Source organism: Corythoichthys intestinalis, chromosome 16 (assembly GCF_030265065.1).
Source record: "Corythoichthys intestinalis isolate RoL2023-P3 chromosome 16, ASM3026506v1, whole genome shotgun sequence".
Classification (NCBI taxonomy): Eukaryota; Metazoa; Chordata; class Actinopteri; order Syngnathiformes; family Syngnathidae; genus Corythoichthys; species Corythoichthys intestinalis.
The window spans coordinates 42,303,765-42,324,197 of NC_080410.1; the positions used below are offsets into that span (position 1 = coordinate 42,303,765).

General features: G+C 39.0%; 1 protein-coding gene across 4 annotated transcripts in view; it reads left to right on the forward strand.

The window, feature by feature from the left end:
• Positions 1-20,433, forward strand: part of brd4 (bromodomain containing 4) — an 88,405-nt gene that overhangs the window by 18,017 nt on the left and 49,955 nt on the right. The gene's annotated exons all lie outside the window — the stretch shown is intronic.

A 20,433-nucleotide genomic window follows, 5' to 3' on the forward strand; every position in this document is an offset into this window, starting at 1 on the left:
TTCCTCACGCCATTAGACGCCAATTCCTGCCGAGAGCTGTGCCGAGCTGTGTTCTAACTTTTCCATAAGAACTGCTCCATGTGTTAATAAAGAGACAAGGTTGTCAGCACGTCGTGTGTTCCATACATTTGTAAACAAAAAGCTCATAACAAGACACTATGCACAATCCGTTTAAGAGACGCTGGAGTGGGAGGTGAGGAGATCGGCGAGAAGCAAAACTTTGCGGTCGAATGTGGCGGCAGTCCGCTATTATTTTGTTTTCTTATTGTTGCCACAATAAAGTGGAGAAAGCCATCGACAACTCATCTCCTTCTTTCCCTCCAACGCTTTTATATTATTATTTTATATGCATGAGCGCTGCCGGATCTGCCAAAATGAACATGCAGTCTGATTATTATTTTTTTTAAACAATGTCATCAGATAGACAAAAACATAAAATTATGTGCAAATGCCTGCATCTTCAAATCATGAAAATAATAACAGCCTATATTTTACCAATCTTGTAATCTCGATGGGTCTTGTCTCCATTCGATGTCAGGTAGTCTGGGCACATTGTTTGCATCCTGATTAGCGTCTGGCTAATACATGTTAGGTCCAACATGAAATTCCAACCTCCTCTTCTTCCTCCAACTCTTCAAAAACTTAGATCAAGTGCAAGTGAGGAGACCCATCACTTATATCGCTGTTTGAAGCATTGTTTGAAGGGCTTTGTAGGGCGGCCGTATGGAGCGCTGCCATCGCTGTTCTCGGTGTGACGTATCACTTCCGGGTTCGTCCCCTTTCAGGCTCGAACTTCAGAAACGCGATTATTTTGTCAAATATACAACATATAAATTATTTTTTCATGCTTTATTTGTTGGACAATGTTTAATTACTTTAATTGTGACCCTATTTGGCATGTTATGAAATTACTTCACAGTACAGCTTTAATGCTCTGGTTTTAGTGCCATTGACGGCGCTAGACGTCCAATTCAGTCAGAATGAATTGGATGTCTCGCGCTGTCACAGCTAGTGAGGGGTAACGTAGACACTATGCTAATGCCAATCAGTTTCTTTAGCATTTTTTTTAAACAATGACACGTTTTTAAAACGATATATCGTTTCTTGTTTGGAGCATAGCGATAAACTTTTGGGCTACAAAGTAGGGCTGCAGCTATCGATTATTTTAGTAGTTGATTAATCTATGAACTAGTTAGTTCGAATAATGGACTAATCTATTATTCGAACATACAAGTTAAAATACCTGAGTTTAGCCTCAAATGGTATTAAAAAATTTATGAATGAGGATATAAGTACAACAAAAGAACAAACCGGAAGAGCAAAAGTCCGCTTGCTTAAATACGATAAAATGCTAACTTTTTTTTTTTTTTTTACAATGGTCTTAATCTTTCAAACACATATTCCCAAAAAAACAGCTTAATATACCTATAAACTAAATTACAAATGCATTAAAATCCATGTAAATCAATAAAAATAAATGCAAACACTTTCAACGGCACTTTATACTCGAAGCAGCAAAATTTTATTCAAAGCTTTTTCGAACCGAATGACTCGAGTTAATCGATTAATCGTTGCAGCACTACTACAAAGTATCGTGAAAAAAATAACCTTTCCGAGATATTGTCACATCCTTACTGCTAATAAAAAATTGGACGCATATTGGCTTTAAAGCATCTCCTGTGCTTGTTTCAAGTCAGCAGGTAAGAGAAAATGATTTTTGTGAATAAGCAGTCCCTTAGCCCAGGATGCCATTATTTATTTAACCATTTACTTTTAAGCGAAGCACCGTTCTGATACTTCACCTGTCCATGACCCGACACTGCGCATGAATGATTCAGAGACATTAGCCGGCGACATTTTGCTCTTATGCTCCTTCCTTTGCAGTCCCTGTGCGGCACATTTCCTCGTGTGCGAGATGTCCGCACTAGCCGCCCCTGCACCCCAGTAACTAAAGCCTCTTCCGCTCTTTTCAACATTCCACAGCCGTCTGCGGTGATGTATGTCCAGGTCAAAGGTCAACTGGTCTTCGAGAGCTTAGGGCAATGTAGGACATGCTAGCAGCAGGAAGTCGCCCTCACTTTAGTACTTGTGCACACTTGATTAGTCTCACATGCCGACACTGTTTTTGCATCGGCCCTGCAGGTCACTTAGATGAGTTGAATCTCAGTCATTGTATTCATTACAGACGTCCACATTTATGTTATTATCAGGACAACGCTTTTATATTAAGTTATAATAAATAATATTGGTAAATGGTAGCGGTGTGCCAATACATCGATTATTAGATTAAACGAGATTCGATATGTGACTATTTGATTACTATTCATAAATGTTCAGAAACAAAGATTTTCCCTAATAGCTTAATGACAGCAGTTGCTAGCGGAACGAAATTCAAGACGCGTCTGCCACCCGAACACCTTAAGGCAGTGGTCCCCAACCTTTTTTGCACCACGGACCAGTGTAATGTGGGCCTTTTTTTCCCGGACCGGCAATGTGTTGCAGAAAATTACAGTAAATATAAAATAACACAGCGGGGCAAAAAAACTAACTCACCAAACGCTGAGGGGCCGTTTACATGCGGACTCTCTGAGAATAGGAAAAATTTCAAATGTGCATTTATATGGTTTTGTCTCCATTCGAACAATGTCGCAATTCCACATAAAAACGCTGTAGTATTCATGCCAGGCCCTAGGGGGCACTGCAGATTTACAAGGCGACAGCTGATGATGCACTTTGACCCCACCAAGCTCCTCAGCCCGGAAGAAAACATGCCCGCCCACTCCAAGCAATGGCATTTTTCTCTTGTTCCAAACGGCACAAAAAATGAAAACATTCCATTTATTTAAATTTAAAAATATTAAAACAGTAAATTAGAGCCGATGTTCCGCCATTTGCTGTTTTTAATGTTTAATAGCACCGCTGCGCACGCCAGTGTGAAGTGCGCGAGTGCTTACGTCATCGAAGCGAAGAGGGTTTCCATTCATATGAATGCGCTGCGACCCCCCGAATCGAATCGTTCCACTTTGGAGGCAGCATTTGGAAATTTGCGTCTTCGCCGACACCATATGCATGCGAGGCCATTCCGCATCTCAGTCATTTTGTCTTCGTGTCGCAGAGTCGCCATGTAAACTGCCGCTGAATCCACCTTTTTTAACAGCCCCCTCCTAAAACGTGACAGCAAATATCCTTGGTCGCAGACATAATGAGTTCGTCTCCAATCATGAAAGGTTTTTTGGGCTTTAGCAATACGGTTTACTATGAAGTATCATGCTCACAGGGCATTCGCTTTTGTTGCCTCGTTTGCTAACTTTTAGCCACATATTATGCAGAATGGACACGGTTGAAGGCTCCTCTTCTGGCTCAGCAGGTGGCCTTTTCCCCTAAAGAAAAGCTGTCCAAAGACATCACAGCCCGCGGCACAACCAACGGTAACTAACGTTACTGTTTACATTGACTCATGCTGGGCTGTGCAAACGCCCCAGGAATTGCGGCCAACCACTTGATAGCGACATACGCAAATCTCTACTCGGATTACCCAATAGAGTAGATAGGCATATTAATGTGTGTCCCCGCGCCTGGTGGTTAGGGATCACTGCCTTAAGGGACGCACAAGGTGAGGATGGCGGCAGCGGAAGTTACTGAGTGAGAGATTTACTCCTGTAAAAGACCCGAAAATAAATTTGTGGATGAGACAGGCAAGCTGCGGGTGGTCGCGCTTTGGGTTCTCATCTGTGCGCAAGTTATTTTTTAGAGCAAGAAGGGAAGAGAGATAGTTCACTGCTCCTTGCCTTTCAGTTGTCCAGCAGTAGTTTCAAGTCATGTTAATTGAAAAATATCCTGAGTGTGTTGCTAAGTCTTGTGTGCGTCTATAGGAGGTGAGTACACGAACCCTCTTGAAATGTTTAGCCTTTATTGTTGTTGTTTTGAGATGTTGACAGTTAACGTCGAGCGCTAAGCTAATTAGCGTTTTTGCTAACATGTATTTCCATGTCCGTTTGTGCGTTGTTTGTCGGTGTACTAAAGTTACTCCTTGTGCAGAACGTATAAAACCAGGATTAAGTACAGTGATAACACTACTAACATGTGAAACAGTACAGAAATCTGTGAAAACAAAGTATATTGGTTAAAAGAAGTCTTATTTCTAAAGACAGTTTTTTTTTGTCGACACCAGAAAATGGAATTCATTCCACCAGTGTAAATTTTATTGTAATGTTGAGAGAAATAAGTACTGCCTTTGAAACAGCGAATGTTTTTGCACCGTCTTGTGAAAAAGAGCAGCTTAAGGTCAGCTTTGTGTTGTATAGGCAAGTTTCCATTGTTCCTTCTGGATCATTAGGTGATTGGAAATAAAAAGCAACGGACATAAACTTGTTTGGCTGCTTTAATTAATGAATAGTGGCAAATATACATTGCTTAAAAGTATGAAGTAGCCACAAAGTAAGAAAAGAGAAATCCTGAAATGTAGGGGGGAAAGATGCAGAAAATCGTGATCATCGTTAATACCGTGAGGATAATCGTTCAATAATCTAATTGAATCGTGGGGTGCCTGAAATGCCACACCCCTACTAAATATACCTGTAAACTAAATTAGAAACGCATAAAAAAACATATCAGCAAAAACTTACTTAACGTATGTTGGTCTTAACAGGGAACAGCTGGATTCAGCCTTGTGAAATGAGTTATGTCTTACTCACTGTTTCCACTAGAGGGCAGTGTATCCACCCAAATCAATAAAACTTAAACACAAACACTTTCGAAACAAATTATTAAAAGTAAGGGTGTAACGGTAAATGTATTTGTATTGAACCGTTTCGGTACGTGGTGCTCGGTTTGGAACGGAGGCGTACCGAACGAGTTTCTGACGTAATTTAACTTTTCCATTCCATAAATGTTAAAATCTTGGTCATTGGGATTCCTTTTCTCTTTAGCACAGGACTTCTTTTTTCTTCTTTCTTTCAGAAAGAAAGCTGACCAATACCCGGGGTCTGAAAGGCAAATTGTTGTTGGATTATCTTTAAATACCCACTACTTTTTGAGCAGAATTCTAGATTTGTATAGGCTAATGTTCCTCTTGTTGAAAGCACAAAGGTGTGTGATAAACAACAAGCACATTTATATTTTGCTTTTTGTTTTCTTAATGTACCGAAAATGAACCGAATCGTGACCTCAAAACTGAGGTACATACCGAACCGAGATTTTTGTGTACCGTTACACCCCTAATTAAAAGCCACTCTAACTAAACGAATACTGGAAGCAGCAAAATTTGATTCGAAGCTATTTTCTAATCGAAATACTCAATCGATTGTTCGTTGCAGCACTATAATCATTTACTTGTTCATCTGAAGTGGCACTGTAGTGGTTTTCAAAGGCATTCTAAATAGGCACTTGTAGTTTCTCAAGCGTTGCCTTTCTAAACCATTCAATTGTGCCGTGCCCCCCCCCCCCCTAAAAAAAAAAAAACATTTTATCAATGGAAATGTCTGTGTTTTCTTTGAAGTATGGAACACATTCAAGCAATGTTTTCAGACAGGAATATGTCTGTCAACACTTTCCGCTCGCGTCTTTGTATTCAGAGGTGAAATAGGGTTTTGACCCAAGCTTTTGCTCATTCTCCACCCCGATAGCGCTTGACGTGTTTGTCTTGTGTCGAAAGTTAGCTCGTGTTTTTTTCTTCTGAAAAAAATACTTTCCAGTTAGATATTACAAATATCTTAAATATTTGACTTCAAACTGTGAATATGACGACTCGGCCAAGAACGCCTGGTGCGTGGGCCAAAATTTGAGCTTTCTTGACATCATGTGTAAGCAAGGCAAAGCCTCAGTGCATCCATGTGGAAAGAAACCCAACTTTACTGCCTTTGGTAGTAGTTTGTCTTCGTAATCACTGTTTACAATCCATTTTGTTTAAGCTGTGAGATGTTAAGTGCCAATAGAAAGCCAACATTTCCTGTTTGGATTCCCTCATTATACATGGGGTTTCATAGCAAACTCGCAGAGGCTTTAGAGCAAATTAAACTGCTGTTATAACCATGTGTCTGCCAACAGCCTCAGTTTGCTACTTGTAAATAAAATATGTAGGCAACACCCACTCCATTTGTCAATGTGCTCACAGTCTCACAAATACAAACATGAATGAACACCTCCGCAATTTCCAGCTAAAACAATCATGAGTAGTGGTGGGAACTAGGCGTGAACGATAATGGAAAAAACTATATTTACGATTTTTTGGGGGGTTTTGCGATACATTGCCATATTATATTGCGATATAAAATATATATATATATATATATATGTTTATTTTTTAAAGAAATTTTCACTAGATGACTTCAATAGCTGTTTGGAAAGACTTTGGATGACTCACCATCACCACAGTGTACAGTGATCCCTCATTTTTCGCGGTTAATTGGGACCAGAACCCGCCGCGATAAGTGAAAAACAGCTAAGTAGCGCACCCCCCACCCCCCAATTTATTTATTTTTTTTGTGCTCAATGTATTTATTCAGATTTAGCATTGGAAAGAGATATATATATAAGACATGTTTTTTATTCACTTTTTTCCCCCAAAGTGATTTAAAAAATGTATATAAAGAAATGGTTTTTAAGCACTTCAAATGTCATAATTTATTATGACCAGTTTTAAACATAACTGTCCAACCAAATCATTTTTGAACAAGAATAAAGTACTGTAGTAGAAAAATGCTTGGCTTTATTAAATGCTTCCGTTTATCTACCTCAGCTGTGACTCTTGGAGTGACATGTAGAAAATTCAAACTCCTCATGATCACTTCTGGCATTTATTTTATGTCTCCAACGTCTCCACACACTCATTCATTCCAGCGCGGCTTCTTTGCAGAAACTGTTTAACAAGTTAAACTATGATTGACACATTGCTCCGCTTTGAAGTCCGGTTCTTTGGCAAGATCAAAGACAACGGGCATCGTTAACTTTAATAAGCAAGTGCTGCAGTGACTGTAAGGAACAAAGGGCTGGGAGAGGGAGGGTATGAGGCTGTGCGCAGAGCAGAAAGCAAGGCGTATGTGGATAAAAAAAAAAAAAAACTCGCACGTGCTTGCGATGAGACTATCGCGCACATCGCGATGGCGATGTTTAAACGGTATATCGTTCAGGCTTAGTGGGAACCTCTTGGTACCTCACGATATGATTTGCGATGCAAGGCTCATGATCACAATGATCTCACAATTTGTCGATACAATAATTATTGATCTCAAAACGAAGCTTTATAGAGTTTATCACTACAGTAGTAGACGTCCAATCAGTTTGAACTGGGAGGGTGGCAGCGAATGAACATTCCCGGCTCATTTAAAACGGATTGGACGTCTGTGGCCGTCAGTGGTTGCCAATGAGTTTTTTTTAGGGAATTTTCTTCCTTTTCCTTTTGGATAGGCATGTGCTAGTATGAGATGCTGACGGTATGATAACCTTAAGCAAAAATATCAGTTTCATGGTATCACAGTATTGAAATTACAGCTTGCAAATGTGTTACTTTGAGATATCTGGGTAAAAAAAAAAAAAAAAAAAAAACTTTTTTCCATTCAACAGGATTTTTATTTTTCAAAACATATTAGCAAATTGGAACATACTGTTCAGTTAAATAGAGGGATAACAAAACTGAAATTTTGTAAATGCAATTAAAATAAATGCAGTCCTTTAGGTGCCTAAACCGACAGCCACAGCTCAACAAATAATTGAATTATTTTCCATAAAAAGCATGTGCTTATGACTCGTATAATATTACATTATACAGTACACACACATTCTCAACACAGTTGCCAGAGAGAGAAAAAACTTCACGTTTTACCACCGCTAGACACACTAAACACACTAGAGTTAAACTAAACACACACAACTCTTGTAGCTAGTGGGAAACGTTCATGATGACAGTGTTTACTAGTGTTGCAACGATTAATCGATTAACTCCAGTAATTCGATTAGATGAAAGATTTAAATTTTGCTGCTTTGAGTATTCGTTTAATTAAAGTGGCGTTGTAATGGTTTTTCGAAAGTGTTTGCATTTAGTTTTATTGATTTGACTGGATACACTGCCCTCTAGTGGCAACAGTGAATAAGACATAACTCATTTTACATGGTGGAATCCAGCTGCTCCCTGTTAAGACCAACATAAGCTAAGTTTTTGTTTGAGCTAATGTTTTTTCTTTTTTAATGCATTCGTAATTTAGTTTCTAGGTATATTCAGCCTTTTTTGTGGGAATATATATTTGAACCATTTGTTAAGAGCATTGTTAAAAAAAAAAAAAGTTAGCATTTTATAGCATTTAAGCTAGCGGAATTTTGCTATGTAAGTGAGCCAATTGTTCTTTTGTACTTAAATACTGATTTATTTATTTTTTTGTACCGTTTGAGGCTAAGCTCCGATTTAAATACAATTTTCAATGCATTTATTGCTCTTGTGAAATGAAAATGCAATTCTGCATAGGTTGAAGAAACACACAAGATTTTTTGAAGTCTTAGAAAGCAAAAATGAATATTATTGCAAGCATAAACAGTTTTCTCCTAAAATTAATTCCTCAAGGTATTAAATGGTTGTCTTTCGATTACTCAATTATTTGAAGTAACTTATCAATAAGTTAATCAATTACAGAAATAATCAATAGCTGCAGCCCTAGTGATCACAGTCTAACACATAGAAACACGAATAAACACCTCCCCAATTTTTTAGCTAATACAATCATGAATACACAAGCAAATTAGAACAAGAACATTTTGTAAGCGTGAATCATTCTTACAATAGCACACAGATGCCACGGGTATTGGCACTGCTGGCAGTAACTGACTTTTTCAGCTCAGCTGTTGGCTGAGCTGAGACCACCCAAACAAGTTACAAGAAAATGTGTCACAGACTTAATGACTGGAACCTGAGCTTTGTATGAACGCCATCAGTAGTATTTAATACATTGACAAAAATAGATCCCGTGAAGCGTGCCACTGTGGAAACTATTGCGAGTCATTTTCCATGATGAACCCTTCTGCAACTTTGGGTGCACCAATGTCATTTTTCTGAATAGTCCAACCTACCGATCCCGGTTCTTTTTAACCAGAAGTGAAAATGCAGAAGTGTTTTGCTTTGCAAATAGAAAATCAAAATGTTGAAGGATAATGATACATTTCCTGGAGAAACGAATTACTAAATTATATCAGGTCTCATAGACTTTCATTTTTGCATTTTTATACTCTCTGATGCTGGAACAGTTTTGAATATGTGCCAAATGTGAGCATTCACTAAATGGGTATCTGGCAACGAATGATGGAATGATCTACAGCTGAAACGAATACTCGAGCAACTCTAGTAACTCGAGTTTAAAAACTGATCCGAGTAATTTTATTCACCTCGAGTAATTGTTGAATTTTGACAGCTCTAAGCATCACGTTTTGCCCGGTCTACTTTTAATGCGGGACAACGCGCTGATGTCACGTGCGTAGAGGAAGAAGCAATTAAAAAAAAAAAAATTCTGCAGCCGACAGCCGCTACAAATGACGCCGACGTTGCTAAAAACTAGCCCTCATGATCCTACGGTGGTAGCGTGTGATGCGTCTCATAGAGATCACATGTATGTTGAACTAGATGCGAAATGTCAGCGGCGTTAGTAAACAGCCGCCATCTTAAAGCAGTAGACTTCTAAGCGCTAATAAATAAGTTTAACGTTACTGTCACTCGCTCACGTAACAGCCTTGCGGAGGGCTAGGTTTCTATAATTATGACCACTGTTTATGCCAGCCTAACGTGTCTTACATACAGGCTTTATTTAATCTATAAAAACATAGAGCTGTAGCGTGATGAGGGTGTAAAATAAAAACTTAGGGAAAAAAATTGACAGTTAGCATTATTATTTTTAAAAGTTTTTTGAGTGAAAGCAGTGAATTAGTCTTCTTTTTTAATTCTAGTTACATCTAAGATGCAATTGTTGGCTGTTTTCAACGATGTACATCGGAAATAAAGACATTGATTGACTGAAAATGGTTAAATATTAGATTAAATGTCTTGTTTTCTCATGTATATTTATAATTGCTATCGATTAATCGATAGAATTTTCAGTCGATTACTCGATTACTAAAATATTCGATAGCTGCAGCCCTAAAATGATCACTGTTATCCTCTCCCAATCAAAACTTATTAGACGCCTAGCACCGTCAATGGCAGCGAGTGAATTAAAAGTTTTGCCACCTTATATTCCTTAACATTCATGTTTACTGCATTTAAGGTGCCGCTGTAACAGTTTTTCCACTGTTATGAGTAGGGGTTTGACGAGATATTGAAAAGGTGATATATTGCGATACTTTGTAGGCCAAAAGGTTATTGATATGCTCCCGCCAAGACTCGATATATCGTTTTTAAAAGGTGTCAAGGTTTCTCCCAAAAATTTTCATTAGATAAGTGTCTACGTTCGCTCACTAGCTGCCATTGACAGTGTTAAACATCCAATTCTTGAATTGATTGGATTGGACGTATAGCGCCGTCAATGCCACTGAAAACAGATCATTCACAGCCTTTTATGGGCATTTACAGGTCACTTCTTGTTCATTTTAGGGCATTTACAGGTTACCTCCTGTTGATTTTGAGTCACTGCCGATCCATTTGACATTTTAAAACACATAGCACATTTTAAAGTGCCTGTTCAGTCACCCCAAATCAACAAGAAGTGACCGGTAAATGCCTCAAAAGGAAAAGGAAGTGGCTGAAAAGCAACAGGAATGACGTGAAATGCCCCCAAATGAACTCCTTGCCTGGCATTGGCTGCCACTGATGGCCATAGATGTCAAATCTATTTGAAGTGGGAGTGATGGCAGCAAATGAACAAATGTCTAAATGATCGTGAGGTATCCAGAGGTTCCCACCCCTAGTTTGAGTACCCTCCTCTCCCAAATGAACCTTCAAATCAAGGGCTTAGGTTTGGTCTCAACATTGGTAGTGACGATATAACAGCATAACCTGCATGTCATTTTTTTTACTGGGGACGGGACATTAAATGAGACCAAAGAGATTATTGAACGGGCTACATTTCTCACGGATATGAACCCAATTAATTGATAGGCTAAATGATCAATGCAGAATACATCTGTATTGACTTATACTAACTTTCATGTGTACTGGTTCAGGTGATACAAGGTTTGATGAAAAAAATCATTGTTTTCAAAAACTAAAGAAAATTTCTGAAGTGCAAGTCCCATATTAAAAAAATGGGGAGCTATACTAGAATTGGTCCACCTCTGGGGGACACTGGAGCACCCCTAGACTCAAACTTCAGTGTACAAGTGAGTACACCCCTCGCATTTCTGCGGATATTTAAGTATACCTTTTCATTGGACAACACTGACAAAATGACACTTTAACACAATGAAAAGTAGTCTGTGCACAGCCTGTATAATAGAGTTAGTTTATTTTCACCTCAAAATAACTCAAAATATAGCCATTATCATCTAAACCCCTGGCAACAAAAGTGAGTTTCTTGTGTACCGGTTTAAGAAGAGGCTTCCTCCTGGGGTGACAGCCATGCACACCAATTTGATGTAGAGTGCGGCGTATGGTCTGAGCACTAACAGGCTGACCCCCCACTTCTTCAATCTCTGCAGCAATGCTGACAGCACCCCTGTACCGAGTAACATGAAATTTTGAAGGGGAAATGACAAGCAGTACTCAATTTGGACATTTAGGGATGTACGTTTTTTCAAAGGGGTGTACTCACTTTCGTTGCCAGGGGTTTAGATTAGGGTTGGGAATCTCTGGCATGAAGCCGATTCAATATGTATCTAGATACACGTTACGATTCGATTAAAAAAGATACATTTTTAAGGCCGAGCGATTCGATACAGTGTAAGAACAATATGGTTCGATAGAGTGAAAACGATACGAGAGTAAATATTTGTTGTGTGTGTTTGTACAGTATTGTAAACATATAAAAAGACCACATTTCTAATATAGCAAAGTTAGACAACAAAATTTCATACCAATGTTATGTTTTGGCTTACTATATGACTGTCATTGGATGGGATTGATAATAAAATAAAACTCCAGTGACAGACAACAATAAAGTGCAGTAATTCAATTACTGCATTTCCTGGTGTTTTTAACACAAGAGGTAAGTAATTTAAGTGCAAACTTTCAACGTAAACATCTTACAAACAAAAAATGTTAATTATATGCAGCACCTCTAGGAAAAAAAAAAAAGAATTAAACCTGCTAGTGTTATCATAAATAAATAATAAATTATGCTTTACGACTGGTATAATTGGGGGAATAAAAACATGGCATTTTAGACAGACAGGTCAATAATCATTACTTTATCCTAATACACAGCAAAGTCATTCACTCATGCCTGTGTTTCCTCATTTTTTATTCCTCATCACTGTCCATATCTTTTTTGAAGGGCAGATTTTTCTTGAGGAAGATCAACTAATCCAACATGTTCATGTTTAAGTAGACTGCGTTTCGCGGAAACAATATGCCGCCTTTTCCACCATTGTAGTGGGTTATTTTTCAGGGTTAAAAACTCACGATCTCTGTACCGCTCCACACTTCACACAAGCTCTGTCCCATGCGAACAGATCTGGCTCCCTTCATCACTTCAAAGTCCGACTTTTGTTTTCCTGGGTGCATTGAAAATCAATCGCTGCACGTCGCTGGCGTCGGTGATCACACTGTCCATTGTTTTAGCATGTTGCTTCGTTGCCACTACTAGTTTCGTTTTGGGCTGTGAAGAAAATGCTACGGAGCATGCGTTACAGTGGTTTTGTTAGCTCTCGCATTATTATGACACGCCCGTGACGATCGGGTAATGACGCCGACTAGTAGCGGTTCTGCCGAAATGCATTGGAAGTTGAGGCAACCACGACTCTGAGTAGTGCTTGTCCATATTATATCATGCGTGCCGTCTCGATCTAAAGCGCTGTGTGGTGAATGACACAAGCACAGCATGTGAAGTAAAAACTAAGTTATTATCATATTAAGCAATGCATTGAACTAGGCATTGGAGCCGATTCTTGTGCTCGCGATAGCCGAATTCTATCTCTACCATCGGTTCATTGAATATTTAATGGTTAATTACTGTCGAATGTTAAGTTTACTATCGATACAGCTATATCTCTCACCTGTAAAACCGGATATCCGGTCGTATCGTTTTATCGTTCTCAAGCTTAGTTTAGATATTACTGGCTATATTTTGAGTTATTTTGAGGGGAAAATAAATTAACAGACTGCTTTTCATCGTGTCAAAGTGTCATTTTGTCATTGTGGTCCCATGAAAAGATACATTCAAATATCTTCAGAAATGAGAGGGGTATACTCACTTTTGTGATACACTGTAAGTGTTGTAATATACAATTGGTTTGGGAAAGAAAAATCTGGAGGCTGGCCTGACCACAGTAGTTTTGCAGGTTAGCAAGTTTAATATGCTAACTATGATGCAGGTCAAACTTTCAGTAGCAAAATTAGTGGTGTTTCCCCCCACCTTTACAACATTGACGTCTTTTTACATTACTTAGAGTGGCGAATGCTGGCTGAAATAAACTTAATCATCCTCTTCGAAGGGGGCGGATGAAACGGCATGTTGTTGACATGAATCTGTCGGGGCTGTCTGAGTGTTTGTGTGTGGCAGGGGGAAGGTCTTCAGCCAGTCAAATGTGTGTTTGAGGGGAAATATGGACTGGCACATTCAGCAAGTGGAAAGGGATAAATAAGTCCGAACATAATGAAAACAATTCCCTTAATAATTGTAGGGTCTATTCTATCCTTACAACTTATGGGGAGACTATCTAAATTACCTATATAACTGAACTCAACATATAATGCAAAAAAGGTTGCTTTAAAGCTTTGAGCTTCCGGAAAAGTCTGTTGTGTTATGTCCCTACCATCCCTATGCAAACCTACGCCCTTGCTTCAAATACATTTGAAAGTACTAGACAAAGCCGCTGAGGAACACCTGGATTTGTAATATGGCATGGTGCATAGCAGCACTCACCTTGCCCTTCGCCCTCTGGCCTACACAGTTGTTTACACACTTGCACTGCATTTGTCCAGTCATCCAATCCCACCAGGATACGTCCGATTTAGAAGTTTGTTCATTGCTTGCTGGAGGTACAAGAGCTGTGTTTGTAATATTTTCAGAGGAATCACACTGTGATGATTAGTAGTTTCGTATACAGACTATCGCTGGAGTATTATTATGATAACTCACTTGTATGTAAAAATGGTGGCTATTAGCATTAGTCGATGCACAAGGGTCAAAACTGTGACCAGTAATGTAAATCGATTATGTACCTTGACTTCATGTTGTTGTTTGTGCCAAACTGAAAATTTAAATAAAATTTCTGTAGTCCTGAAGGAAAGATTGAGGACTTTTTTCCTTTGTGTTTTTAATTGAAAAATAAAAATAAAAAGCACATATTGATTTATTGAAAAGCAGAAAAACAAATATTGTAGGCTTATATTTTTTAATTAAAAAAAGTACGATGTGGCCTGCAACAAACACAAAGTCAAAAGTTTGACACCCGATATAATGTATACTTTGACCTGGTGTGACTTTTCCCTCCACGTGTTTAAAATAAATTCTTGCGAGCTCCGCATTACTACATTTGTTTCTATGTGATTTATCTCTTTTCATATTAATGGGCTTTGCGCCTTTGGGAGTTTTGATTTACCGCTGTTATGTTGTCTAGGTAGTTGTGTATCTGTGCATGAAAATGTAATGTCATCTTTCTGCTTATACTTACATCTGCTTCATTTTACTTGAACCATGTAGTGTCATTTCAGGCCAAACATGTCTGGTGAGCCACATTTTTGTCATCCACAAATATGCAATTGGCATTATGAAAGAGTTTAGACACTAGGGGTGCGATACGGCTACGATTTTGGATAAAAGGCTCACGATAACGATACAACCATTATCAATACGTGGGTCAGGAAATCATTTTATGATGTTTTACAAGTAATAAACAGAGAGACAAACAATTTTAATCCTTCTGCTGTGAATAGGAATGAGTTTATCACTGGTAAACGTCCAATCCATTTGACGTCAAATGGATTGGACATCTATTGTCGTCAGTGGCAGCCAATGCCAGGCAGCGAGTTCATTTAGGGGCATTTCATATCATTTTCTGTTGATTTATGTCATTTCCCATTGATTTGGGAGCATTTACAGGTTACTTCCTGTTCATTTTGGGTTACTGAAAAGATGACTCAAGAATGTCCTCAAATGTATAGGAAGTGACTCACTTCCAGATAATTTTAGGTTACTGAAAAGAAAGTGACTCAAGAATGTCCGGCAATGTGTCGGAAGTGACTCAAAATCAACAGGAGGTAACCTGTAAATGCCAAAAAATCAACAGGAAGTAACCTGGAAATGACCACAAGAATGTCTAGCGCTGTCAATGGCAGCAAGTGATCTAACATGATAATTAACATGGAACATTTAAGGTCTGGGCCTTTTTTTTTCCGATTTTGCATGCCTTTGATGTTGCCCTTATAGTCAAAGAAAAAAGTGGCCTGGTTGGGTCCCATTATTCAGGACACCATAACCTTCATGTCCAAACTGTTGTTTTCTTCACTGACCAATTATAATCAGCATTTTGGAGCCAAATAGAGTTGAAAGCCCCCCCCCCCCCCCCCCCCCCCCCCCAAAAAAAAAAAAAAAGTGAAACATGGATGTCCTATTGACAACCAAACATGCTCGACGAACCGTTTTGAAGCTGGATAATGTTTATTACTCTTGTTAGGATAAACATTCAACAGAAAAAATAAGAATGAATGGTTTTATTTTTGATAATTCAACACAAACAGCAGGTATGGTCTTAAGCGTTTTTGGCCATTACACATACTATGGTCAAAACATGTTATATACAGTAGACCAACAGCATGGTTTCCCCTAGACATAAAAGATTTTGGCGCACCGCCACACCAGAATTAAAGCCGCCACACGCCTTTCAAATGAGCCGTTTTTTTTTTTTTTTTTTTTTTTTTTTTTTTTTTTTTTTTTGAAGGCCGTTTTAAACTAGCGGCAGCCTAGTATGAAGGGTGCAGCGGCAACCTATTCCTTGTGTATTGTGATGTCTGTAACTATTTGCGGCCCCCTTAAGAGACGATCGGACTGGGGAGCTGTGACGTACCCACAATAAAGTGGTTAAGCCAATACCGACTTCTCGCCGTCTTCCTCCCCATCCATGGGAGGCATTTAGGCATGTGCCGGTTACCGGTTTCACGGTTTACCGAGGTGTGAAAACGTCGCGGTTTCAAAACCACTAAAATTTTCCGTCAGACCGTAGTACGGGATTCGCTATTTTTCATGTGTCAAAAATGCAGCTAGAAGTGGCATGGCGCGGCAGCGCTCACCCCCTCCCGTTTGTTGTTGTGTGTGAAAGTGACGCTATCAGCTCTCAAATCGTGGTAAGTGTAATATACAAAATGAAAACATTTAAAACGTTGTACAATTGTATTTTTTCATGTGTGAGTAGCTTCAACAGATTAGCATCATGGAAAAGTTCACCAAAAACAAAACACACATTTTCCTTTCAAATTCGATATACACACTAACTAAAAGCTTACAAAGATGAATGTTAGCCTAGACTTAGCTGGGAGAGCAACTTCGTCGAGTGTTACAGCTGCAAAGTGAGAAAACAAGCTTGATTCGCTTCAATGAAGGGGGGGGGGGGAAGGATAGCATCAAAGATCGTTAATTGCGAAAGATGATCTTGCCCTAAGCACAAATCCACGTTCGTTAGCTCGAGAGGTCTCACTCCGAATGTTTTTTTTTTTTTTTTTTTTAGATGAAACCTTTCCACAGCAATATTTACATTTGAACCAACTTTTACATTTTTAACTAACTTGTACATTTTTAACTAACTTATTAACTTATGAACTCTTTGTTCTTTTTAACACAAAGGCATGACATCATGTAGACTAGATTTGACACAGTGGCTGAAATTGGCAAAACTTCACTTGAGCTTTTCCACCCTCAAAAAAAAAAAAGTGATGCAGTATAAATTTTTAAAAATTTTATTCAGAAGTGTTTTTACTTTTTTATAGAAATAATTTTGTTCTTGCTCTAATCTTGAGCAACTTGAGGTGTGGCTGTGGGTATAGTCTATAAGTTATATTTTAATTTTATTTAAAATATTTGTTATTGATTATTCATTTTAACAATATATTCATGTTCCAATTTGCAACTATGTTCTGAAAAAAAGAAAAAAAAAATCCTGTTCAATGGAAAAAAGTTTTTTTTTTTTAACCCATACATCTCAAAATAACACATTTTGTAGCTATAATTGCAATACCGTGATACCGTGAAACCGCGGTAGTTTTGCTCACGGTTATCGTACCGTCAAAATCTCATACCGGCACATGCCTAGAGGCATTACAGTATCTTGGATCGGACTTTTCGGCTAAAGTGAGCGGTGGACAGCCGGCTTAGACAGCAAGTTTTAATGAATTTGCGCCGATGGGCGAGGCCGAAATAGAGTCTTGCTTTATTATCAGAGCGCCGCCGCGCTAACATCAACAACGCATCCAATAGTAGAGGGTTAGGCGCATTTATATCTGTGCTATCAGGCTGTTTCGGTGAACAGGTAGACACAATCACGGCTGACGAAACCTTGATAAATGTGCTTTTTTTCAAGTTTCGCAAGCTCTGGGACACTCGAAAAATGACTCATACCTCTCGTTGCTAAGCTAAATGGTACCTCAATGTGTGTTCCTGTGTGGAAATGTAGTTCACGAACAACAAAAAACACTATTCACCTTTTCACCGAAACTAGTAAAACTCTTTACACGACTATTACAATTTACCACTACTCAGTGAAATCGGTCCGTTAACAGAAGGACTATTATTGTTGTGGTAATGTAGTACGTATTAGGGCCAAATAAAAGGAAAAAAGACTACGAGATGCAAGTCGTACTATTGCTACGAGAAAAAAAGTTGTTGGGCCGAAGAAAACAACACAAATCTGGTCCATCCCCTTCTCGAGTTGACGAAATAATGCATTAGCTTGCTCTAAATTTAGTTTTCGATTCATTCGGCACATTTCAAAGTTGATCACTCAATCCAACCAGCTGTCGCTCGCTACCTCACTTCCCTCTCTTTAGGTGGCACCTCGCTTGACAATTTATTAAAAATGATCACATTACGTCCGTCCTTCGTGACCTCACAATGGCTCCTTGGAAGCATAGTTTTTCGTGGTGCTTTCGGTTTTGAAAAAGGACAAGAAATAATGGAAATGTGGCAATAAACACGTGGTCCGTGCAGTGTTTTAATGTTTATTAATGAGGGCAAAAAATATATAAAACTCAAATGACATTATTTCCCGTTTTGCTTGGTCGATTAACTTCAAGTAAAAACGACAGTGGACCTCAGCTTCCACACTTTCAAATGAGCCAAACCACCGGCATGTGGGTGACGTAGTTGCAACGTGGCGAAGCTTCAAAGATGACGTGCGCGTCCCACAACTTTTAAGGGTTAACATAGGTAATTTCCTCTTGATTTTCGGACACTTCCTGTTGTTTTTGGGTTACTGAACAGGAAGTGACCCGAGAATGTCCTCAAATGAATAGAAAATGATTCACAATCAACAGGAAGTAACCTGGAAATGCCCTATTTCAGTGCCATTGACAGCCGTAGACATCCAATTCAGTCGAAATGAATTGGATGTCTAGCACCCTCAATGGCAGCCAGTGAGATAACGTAGACACTATTCTAATGGAAGATTTTGGTCGCAAACTCTTGGTTCCTTTTTTATTTTAAGCAGTGACACCTTTTAGAAACTGTATATCGATTCTTGGCATTCGCATATCAATAACCTTTTGGGCTACAAAGTATCGCTATGTATCACCTTTTGGATATATTGTCACACCCCTATTAGGCATAATACAGTGACACTGCTTCTCCAAGAGCATTTAATGCAATGATGGGATTATCCTGACATCATTAAAAACTTGTACCTGTTGAGACACGCAGGCGTTATTACGTATTGCTAGCGCGTGTGACCTCAAGTTAGTCAGATTTTTCTCTGGTTTTAAATGCCCCGAGGATACTGAAGGCGGTGATCATGTGTTTACACAAACTGCTTCCCTGTTCCCATTAAGTGACTCATCAAGAACGGGATTACTCACGAGACAATGCAGTCAGTGTTTGAGCTTCAAGCTTTCTTGCAGTGATGGTTATGCTATATCTTTGCTGCGATATTTTCGTATGCGTCACTCCACGTTTCACAAATGTTATTTAAGTTGTTTTAACCTTCAAGACAGTAAAGCTAATTGTTGTGAAATTGTTTTTATCAAGTAGTGGAAAACTTGAGTGGCTACGTTTACATGCAGTTAATAATAGGGATGTCCCGATCGCATATTTTTGCACCCGAGTCCGAGTCACCTAATTTCTGCCGATACAGAGTCCCAATCCGATACTGAAAATACAGTATGTTTGGGGGGGTTTTTTGGGACCAAAAGTTCCAAACGTTACTGTCCCACCGTGCAGCCTTTATAATGTGAATTATTTTTAAACAAGAATAACGTAGAAAAATGCTTGTCTTTATTAAATGGTTCAATGAGTCAGTCCACTCAAATCCACTCACGTTTTGATGCTCACGCTGCTGAAAACAGCATCTCACTTGCACGATGAGTTGCCACAGCACACTTATGCATGTTTAACGATGATCGATTCGACACATACAGTGCCCTCCATAATTATTGGCACCCCTGAAAAAGATATTTTTTTTAGCTTCTAATAATTTTTCTTTTTATTCAAATAATATGGGACCTTAATGGGAAAAAAAGAGAAAAATCCAACCTTCAATACAAGTGCATTCATTCAGTGGGGAAAAAATCCCACATAAAGAAAAAATTATTTGACATCAAATAATATGTGTCACAATTATTAGCACCCCTGGTGTTAATACTTTGTACAACCCCCTTTTGCCAACAAAACAAGGTTTGGGGACTGAGATGGCCATGAGAGGAGCTTGATTTTGTGTCTGGTGAACCATTTCTGTGTAGATTTGGCCATATGTTTAGGGTCATTGTCTTGCTGAAATACCCAGTGACGACCCCATCTTCAGCTCTCGGGCAGAGGGCAACAGATTTTGATTTAAAATGTCCTGGTATTTCAAAGCATTCATGATGCCATGCACCCTAACAAGGTTCCCAGGGCCTTTGGAAGCGAAACAGTCCCACCACATCACTGACCCACCCCCATACTTCACAGTGGGTATGAGGTGCTTTTCAGCATGCACATCTTTCGTGGCATGCCAGACCCACTTAGTGTTTGTTGCCAGAAAGCTCAATCTTGGTCTCATCTGACCAAAGCACACGGTCCCAGTTGAAGCCTGGGACCGTGTGTATTTTTGTGTGAGAAGTATGGGGGGGTGGGTCAGTGATGCGGTGGGGCTTTCTTGCGGGCATTTACTGGTCACGCCCTGTTC